Source organism: Babylonia areolata, chromosome 14 (genome assembly GCF_041734735.1).
Source record: "Babylonia areolata isolate BAREFJ2019XMU chromosome 14, ASM4173473v1, whole genome shotgun sequence".
Classification (NCBI taxonomy): Eukaryota; Metazoa; Mollusca; class Gastropoda; order Neogastropoda; family Buccinidae; genus Babylonia; species Babylonia areolata.
Window position 1 is genome coordinate 33,505,837 of NC_134889.1, and position 10,031 is coordinate 33,515,867.

Genomic DNA, 10,031 nt, shown 5'->3' on the forward strand with positions numbered 1-10,031 from the left:
TCTACAGACACCACCCTCATTACCCTTTACTCTGTACGACTGCAGTGTCTGCCAGCAGAAGGGAACTGCGTTTACCTGAACAACTGCTTGTCAGCCGTGGGGGCAAAGAGTATTGTACTGTGTGCACCAGAATCGGCCTCTTGTCCCATATGAGGACACACACCGACAGATAAGCCTGCCTGCCTACTCATCCGTCGGTCCGACGGGAGACTCCATCACCTGTTGGTTACGTTTTCATGGCTTGTGGGACCAGAAACGAAAAAAAAAATGGTGGCAGGTCAGTGTAGTGACTGAATCCGCATCCAAACCGAGTAAAACAACGTACACTATAGAGTCGAAATCCACTGAAAATGGTTTACATCCACTGATGGTAATATCGTTTCGTACATGCAAACAAATCAGTTGTCGGTAAAATAGGTTCCTGGATTTAGGATGCTAAAATAGGACTTTACCCGTTTTTTTGTGCTTTGTTTGTTTGTTGTTGTTGTGTGTGTTTGTTTTATTGAATTGTACTGTATTGTATTGGACCGTATTGTATTGTACTGTATTGTACTGTATTGTCATACTGTTTGTCACAACAGCTTTCTGTGTGTAAAACTCAGACTGCTTTCCTCGGGGAGAGTGCGTCCACAGCCTGCAGTTCCAACCAGTTTGTTTCTTTTTCTTGCCAGCAAGTTTATTTGTTCTTCTTTTAAAGTGGATTTTCTTATGGAACTTTGCCAGTGACAACCCACTTGTTGCCGTTGATACTTTAACGTGCGCTAAGTGTGTGCGGGACCTTGGTTTATAGTCTCATCCAAAGCACTAAGAAGAAACTGAACTGGATTAGTCGCACGAAAAGTCATTGCTTATCGCAGGTGCGTGCACGTGTTGCAAAGCAGCGAACTCTCTCTCTCTCTCTCTCTCTCTGTGTGTGTGTGTGTGTGTGTGTGTGTGTGTCTGTATGTCTGTCTGTCTGTCTGTCTGTCTGTGTGAAATCAAGTTCATCGTCTTCATTACAGATTATTGCCCTCATCACAAGGAACTGTTCTTGGGGGCTTACTGAACGGCGCTTCTAAAAAAGAAAAGGTTCCCAGCTGAAAGAAAATACCTTTCCCAAATCAGTGAATGGCATCAGAACAGTAAACAGACCAATTAATTAAGAGTCAGCCAGTGGCAACACTATTGGTAATGACAAAACAACTAAGATTTAGAATCATTCCAACAATAGTATCCCAAGTGTGGCACTTAGACCCAGAGTTTACAATGACTGACTATTAAAAAACGAAAAGCAACAACAACATCAACAACAACAACAACAACAACAACACACACACACAAACACACACACACACACACCAGTCTTCAGCCTGTCCTGCGATCCTTTCAATATTACGACCCCTTCTTTCGTGGGTTCTGAGAAATATATCTTCAAGATCTTTGGAGATAGTTGAGAAAGGTAAGGTATACATCAGTTACGTTTGTAACAAGGGACTGTCTGGCGATTAGTGATTCGTAGGGTATGTACAGGTAATTACGAACTGCGTGTCGTTTCGAACGATTCGTATGACGCGCCACTTCGAAGCGTTCTTGACGGTAGCATTTCACAATCTAACATCTGCTTCGAACTTTTTCTAATACTTTATTAATATCCATCTCCAAGAACCAGTCAAACATCAGGTATTTCTTGCTACTTCCGCGCTCTTTCTTCTCTTCACGCACCACTGCCGACCAAGGTTACAAACGTGCTCTCAAAATCCTAAAATTAAGAAAGCAGTTGTAGGACTTGAACTTTGATGCAGTTTAAAATAGTTGATTTGATCGGATATGTTGAATGCGCATCACCAGTGTTGGGATGATTTAAGAAAGGACGGATCAGAAAGGCGTCAGTTTTGACAGGAATTTGCAAAATAGTGTTGTTTGCAATTAGACCATGGGATATTTTGACGTGAGTCTATTTGCGAATGATGCTGCAGTTACTGAGCACTCTCAAAAGGGTGTGTTTGTGTGCGGTGTGGGGTGTGTGTGTCTAAATGTCGGTTAGTGTGCATGTGTGATCAAAACCAACAATACAACGGTCTGGTGCGAAGTTCAAATGGTATGTTCTGTCTAATGAGTTCAAGACCTGATTCTGTTTTAATTGTCTACACTGTACCCAAAGCCATGGTTCGCAATTAGACTTGTCCGTTCGCATTTACCCTCAGGCACACTTACTGTCTCAAACGTCCCCAAAACGTTAGCAGACAAACGGGAAAAGCCTTAAAAACGAAAGAACTATGTTTGACTATCGTACTACATGTTATCTTTACAGTACACACCGTTGAGCTGGTTGCTTCGACTGGATCGTTCGTAGTTAGGCATACCTACATTATCTCGCAAATGTTATGTGTCGTGCGCTGTGATTAAACGTTGTTGTGTGCGCAATCAAAGAACTATTAATCTTGTGCTCTTCAGAAAACGTAACGTAATTAATGACAACAATGATTTTTGTTATCATTTTTCACTCATAAAGATAGATGAAAAGTCCACAGTGTTTACACTCCCCACCACTTACCCTTCAGTAAATAAGTATCTATGTTTTCACACGTTCACACACGGATAGCAGGTAAGCAAAGTTGATAATGAACTATAAACCTGTCCAAGCTTCATTTTGTTGCGAAAGTGACCACCACCTGTCTGTCTGTTCCGCTCGTTACCACGTACTGGCTCAAACAGATTGGTTGGGTAACTTGAGAACAGCAGCAGGACCAACGAACGGCCAGGGAGGCGGTTCTGGCAGGTTTTATTTAGAACTTAAAGCACTACAGAGTAGTCACAGACTTCCATGCCGCCCCCCCTTGTTCTTTAATAATAATAATAATAATGGATACTTATATAGCACACTGTCCAGAAATCTGCTCTAGGTGCTTTACAAAAACGCTTTGTTAACATAAAACGTTACATCTAGGTAAGTTATCTGTGCTGTGGGACATTGTACCCATCTCTGTTCACCATTTTCTGGACACAAACATTTTGAAAAAGATGCCGAGATGATATCAAAGAACCTTCTAAGAGAATTGAATACAATGATGTAATAAAGACTTCTGCTCTTGTATGGCATGAGTGTACATTTTTGTTACATTTCTTTCTTTGATGGCTTAATTAATTATGTATGCATTCATCTACATTGTTTGTCATATAACTGACTGATGATGAAAATGAAATTCAGTTACTTAAATAGGCAAAGGTATCACCATTCATTATATCATGTCACATAAAATCAGGGGCATCGAACCACAGCAGCATTCCGAGGGTTTGTGCCATCATTAATAAAGAAAAAGAAAAAAAAAAGGTTGATTTAAATAAAACGTATTTTGATGTTTAAGTTCTTTTTGTATAGTTAGTTTTTAGTTCTTTTTATAAACCTTTTCAAGACAAAAGGGCGACAAATGGGTAAACCTGCCAGTAACAGTGACCTGGACAGAAATGAAAGGGGAGACAATGTCTACAATACCTTTTCCAACCCCCTTTCCCAGGGCAGTGCTGTCCGGGAAATATAAATACTTATGTTACCCCATTCACTTCCTGGGTTTACAGCATCGACAGGTTTTCCTTCAATACTGATGCGGTAAAACGAAGAAAATAATTATGCTGAAATCGACAGGGTTTGTGTTTTTTCCACCGACGCACGGGGACACAGGGACACAGCCGGAAATACTGTAGAAGATCGTTCCCTTTGCTTGAGGTTCATGCGTGGTTAGGAATGTGCACCGTTTTAACGAAACGAATTCTGACGCCAGGGCAATGTTCAAAGCAGTTAGTTACAATCTGACTGGCCAGGGAACTGAAGGTTTAATGTAAGAACTGGCGACTGCAGAGACCTTCCACTGGACAAAATGAGAACATGATACATTGAATGGAATTCGCCACTGATACAAGACATTTGGCGCTAGCTCCCTATATCCCCTGCTGGCGTTGCCTGCATCTACGTGCACTCTTCAGACTTCGTGCTGTAGAAACACATGCATGTCGATCAAGTCCATTGATGATGTCCACCAAGGATGGCACTGTGACAGCGCATCAACATCCTCGGTTCCCGAGGGGCAACTAAGATGAGGAGACCAGGTGCCTTTTGACACCTGGAATTCCCTACATCCTCACATACAGTAGTGGAAAGTCAGTCCCAACAGCAATGAAGCGATGTGCAGTAGAGAATGTCGGACTAGTCATAGATTCCTTAGGTCTGAACTCAACATCCACATTGTCCGTCACCACCACAAAAACGACCAAAGCATATCAAACAAGTCTTCAAGACTGACAGACTTATCCAGCTTATTCAGCCTATCACTCACATGAATCCCACACCAGCCTTGACCAGCGTACGCTTGATGCCTTTGGACCGCTTGCGTGCCAGTGGTGGACCAGTTGAAAGCTACTTCAGTCAAGTTCAACGATGCAGTCACGGTCACATAGACAAGTAAACCACCCCTTGGTCACTCAAAGAAGGCAAATCATCAAAATAACATGCTTTATGAAAAGGTTGAATGGATGCCGAAAGAAAAGTCTCCATTGACTGATAATAATGACCTTACAGGAGAGACAGAGACTCATAGAATTAGACTAAATTGCATCTCAAAGAGAACTTTGCCATACATCAATGGAGGAAGAAAGTAGGCGAAGTTCAAGTCCCGGCATGCAGACATCAATTAATAATTATATAATGTCCAGATGCTGTTCAGTGCCATCGAGGCCATCTGTGGGACACGGTAAGAAACAGGAACTGACATTCCCTGTGTCGTGTTCTCGGCTAATGCCATGGCTCCACTATGTGAAGATCACAAGGACAAAGCGGAAAGAATCAGAACAGGGTGGCGGTGAGAAGAGCGCTTGAGCGAATTGTCACATTTACTGCAAATGGGTCACGTGAGATCTGCCATTTCTGTGGAGCAAGGGGCGGGTTGCCAGTGTGGGCGTCGACAACAAAATGAACACTGGCAACAAGAAGGCAGCACTGAATGTTTTGGGGTCTGATTTAATTCGCTGTGTGGGACTGTCCCATTGACACCCTACGTGACGTCATCTGGGCCATGACGTAGCACCGTGGTTAGCGAGGTGAAAGCTGAGGGCGTGGTATGCATTTGTGGAGCATTGACGTCGACTTCACACTGAGACACACCTGAACTGAACCTGTCAAGTTACCATTATTTGAAAATGGAGTCATTACACGCACGTCAGTGCACAACGCCTACAGCCACTGGTTCCTGCCTCTGTTTTGTCGTCTGAACTTCAGTGTTTTCTCTGGCTCATATCCAAGTTCGAGTTGGGGGAACGTTTTCTGTTTCTCAGACGGTCGGTCGGTAAGGCTCATTGTCTTGTTTAAAGGGTTCTTTCCGCCGGATTTTCAGTTGTTAAAATTGACATGCTCTCTCTCACGGCCGGCCGGTGTCAATGACGGATCGCGTTTTGGCCTCGGGCTCAGACGTATAATTTCTACATTATCATATCGAGAGATAATGATGATACGAGGCGAACAACAACATTGCAACAACAACTGACGACGACAACAACAACATCAGTTTTCCCCAGTCGCCTGATCACGATACTACACATGATCATCAAAGGTTATTGATAAAAATTGATGCGTATTCACGGTACATAATTTGAGGTAACATTTTGAGCCAGTCCCCAGATACTGACATAATTTCGTTGGACCACGCAAAGACGAGTGCGCACTGCATTACACGGACCTATAACCAGTCTAAAAAGTCCGTGTCTGCATTCCCTGTTTACGCAGCTGCATACTTTTTGAGAGCGGCATTATTCTCGTTTGGTCAAATTCTCACTCTGCTCTCACGCAGTGCACAAATCCTGAACCACTTCAGCTTCATTGGTGTTCACTTTAGCCTGCACAGTTTTTTTTATTGTGAGGCAATGCCAGCCCCGGAATGGATGTGCTAGACGCTTGATGATGACAAATCGTGCTCATTTGGACCAGATCGATTTCCTATCGATCCCAACATGTTGGTCGTAAGAAATCAAACTGAAGAACCGGCAACCGGGCGCTGATGAGCGAGGTGAAACTTGTGTGGACTCGGTGTGGGAGTGGTGACGAACGTCGGCATTGATTGGAGCCGAGCGTCTGCAACAAACACTGAAAGCATCGATGTAGACAAAGACGAGAAAATCCAGCCTCCAGCGAGGACCGAAGTGAGGGCGAGGTGTGGAGGCGTGACGAGGGCGTTGAATTGCCCGAGGCGGCGTTGTTCACAGCGGTGTTGTGTGTGTGTGTGTGTGTGCGTGTGAGCCCTTGTCCCGTGTGTTAGCCGTTCACCCAGAGCTATGGCTGACGACTGGGGACCGTGGTCTCTTCGCACGTCCACTCGGCCAAGCCGTGAGCCTGCTTGTAAGTGAACCATTTATATATATATATATTTAATTGTACGCTCATGCTGTATACGCATACATTATTTCATGCACGTGTGTGATGCACTCATACACACGCTTACAGTTGCACAACTTCCCCCCTCCCCCCGCCCCCATTCCCCCAAACACACATATCCCCCAACCCAAGCACGCACGCGCACACACACACACACACATATGTGTGTATGTGGACACACATGACTAAACACACACACTTCTGTGCACAGAAAGAACCAGTTTCACATATCCTGCATGTAATGTACTGTATGTTGCACTTTGCAGTTGCACACACTGAAACTGAAAAAAAAAAATGCATTGATTTCAGATTTGTCAAATTATAGACCGTGTGATGTAAAAAATAAAAAAAAGGAAGGAAATTCATCAGAAAAAAAAGAAAGCATTAATTCATTCAACCATGCACCCGAATGCAATGTGGGCGCTGCAGATTGTGATTCTCTGCCTGAGCCTGAACAGCATTCAGGTGAAGAAACATATCACTTAATCCAGTTCATCAGCTCACTATTATGATACACAGTATAATACTGATAGGGAAGGGAAGTAACTGGAACAGAATTTCCTTCATCACAGGCATGCAAAGTTTTGCTGACAAATTTGAACAATTACTGAATTAGTGTATTTTTTTCTGGTTGTCTGCAATGTTATGGCAAAACGTCATGACTCAGACTTAAAGGCTTACTGCACAGCAAGTAATTGATGAAATTATGATGGATTATGGTACTGTTGTGTTACCATTTTCAACCAGATGATGACAGACACATGTTTCATGTGATAATTGTTGGAGAAGAGATGGAGATAAAAATTTCTTCTGCTGTAGAACACTTTCTAGTCGGCAAAGTTTCAAATGATTTGAATGGATAACTTGTCTGTAATGTGTGGTGGTTGTTTTTTGTTGTTGTTTTTTTCCGATTTAAGCTATTTCTGTTTTTAATATAGGTACAAATGAAATATTGCATCCCATTTCTGAAAACTTTATCAGTTTGTGTCAAAATTATATTTCAGTTATTATATAAAGTGAACAGTGAAGTTTGGTAGCTATTGGTTGAGCAGTTGTTATAAAATTATGACTCAAATAAAGCACACCGCTCCCTGTTAGTGCAGCCAGGCCAAAACATGCCAGGCTGGGAACAGAGAAAGCTGCACAGGCAGAAGACTTTAAATGAAGGGCTGAAAGTGTTAATTCATCAAGACCTTAAAGCACTATGACACACACACACACACACACACACACACACACACATACGCGCGCACTGCTCCTCTTGCTGAAATATCAACCGTCATAATATCAGTCATCATTCTTATGCTAATGACACTCAACTCCAGAAGAGTGATACCCCTGAAAAATTGTTGTCACTCTTGCAAGAAACATCCAACTGCTTCCTGGGCATTCAAAACTGGATGACTCGAAATAAGTTACAATTGAACGCGGACAAAACTGAAGCAATGATCATAGGAACTAAACAAAAATTGTCTTCCATCACAATTGACACAATCAAACTTGGCAGTACATCCATCCCTCTTTCCATGTCAGTCAGGAACCTTGGTGTTGTCCTTGACAACACACTGTCCATGCAAAAATTTATCAGTCAGACATGTCAGTCCTGCTACTGTCAACTGCGGCGCATCAGTGCCGTCCGGAAATATCTGTCCACTGACGCAACATCTAGACTTGTGGTTTCTCTCATTCTCTCTCGCCTTGATTACTCTAACTCTCTATTGTCTGGTCTGCCTGCTTCATCCATTCAGTCCCTTCAGCGCATACAAAACTCTGCTGCCCAACTCGTCCTCAGAAAGAAAAGATCTGACCACGGGCTCCCTGTCTCACACCGAATAAAGTAAAAGATCAGCACTCTATGTTATAGATGCATTCACAAAACTGCCCCTTCCTATCTCTGCAGCTGCCTTCACCTCTACACTCCATCTCGCTCACTACGATCGGCTTCGGATCCACTCTGTTTACGCATACTCAGATTCAAACACTCGACTGTTGGCCGCCGTTCTTTCTCTGTTTCTGGACCTTGCGATTGGAATGAACTTTCTTTTTCGCTTCGTCAAGTCTCTACACTCAGCTCTTTCAAGTCTGGCCTTAAAACCCACCTCTTCCCAAAATAGCCTCCCTTGCCTGCCCTTCCTTGTCTTTAGTTTCTACAGTTTTAGAGCTATGCATGCGTGTGAATGACTGGTGCGAAAGCGCTTTGATTTGTCTCTGCACAAGATCCAGCGCTGTATAAATACCATTATTATTATTATTATTATTATTATTATACATGCACATACATGCGCACACACAAATGATAGAGTGATACTACACACAAACAGATTGAGCAAACAGAATAGGAAATGAAGTAGGGGGAGGAGGAAAGTGATGCTCAAGAATTTCAGGATTTTATGACAGAGATGTTAGGGTCCAAATGACATGACAGTTGTGTGATAAAAGTAACAAACTTACAAAGGTAAAGATAGCAAGATGCAAGTGAAAACATGTAATCTAAGCTAGAAGTAGTACAGATACGGAAGCTGTTTTGAGTTAATGTAAACTATAGTGTATTGTATAGCCAGGACTGGGGGAAAAAAGTTGATTGGTTTGCTTGGATTTTGAGAATTAGCAGCAGAGAGAAAATCACATTTTAAGTATTATATGTGATTTTCCAACCACTGCTAAGAAATATGTATGATGACTGTGTGTCATTCAGATGAGATGATAAAAACACAGGTCACATGTGCTGCACACGCTTCTAAAGCGCACTGAAAAAGAACCATGGCAACAAAGTGCTGTCCTCTGGCATAATTGTGTCCAGAAGAAATTCACCCTGATACAGTGATAGAGCTCCACACAAATTTTATACATGTGTGCACTCAAGGCCAGACTAGTGCACTGGGTTAAATACTATATGCTGCTGTCAGGCATCTGCCTAGCAGATGCGTAGCATGTACAAATACCGCATCGAACTCTAAGGCAACAAATTGTCACCCTAATAGTTATACTTCTGGGATAGTACTTCAGCTTAAGGCTGACCAGAGTTTGGTAGACATTTTTGCTGTTTGTGGAGCTTTCTTGTTGGCTCTAGCAAATTAATTGAGCGACAGGAGACCTTATTTTAACCTTTGAAAATGGTCATTAAGGCCACCATTAAAAAACTTGAAATATATTTTGACTTAGTTAAGCCTTTAAGGCAACCACTTAGGAAAGATATATCTTAAATATTTCACTGTCCCTTGATATATATATATATATATATATATATATATATATATATATATATATATATATATATATATATATCACAAAGTCTTGAACACAGAACAGTGTGTTACAACATTACCCATCAATACTAATACTAGTAATAGGCACTGTATACTTGTATCGGATAGTATGTTGACAGAGCCATAGACCCAAATTGAAAATTTGCTCAGTCATTATGATCAACCCAAACTGTAATTCAAATTTGTAATGTCATCGATTAAGATTTTGTGGATTTACTCAGTACTTAAAGATTGACACTGCCTTTCATTCCCAAAAGATGATGCTCTTCGTTAACTCTTAGTCATACTCATACAGTCAGTGTGTCACTGTCATTGTAATTATATTGTGTAATGATGATGATGATATTAATACCAAGTACTACCTTTAA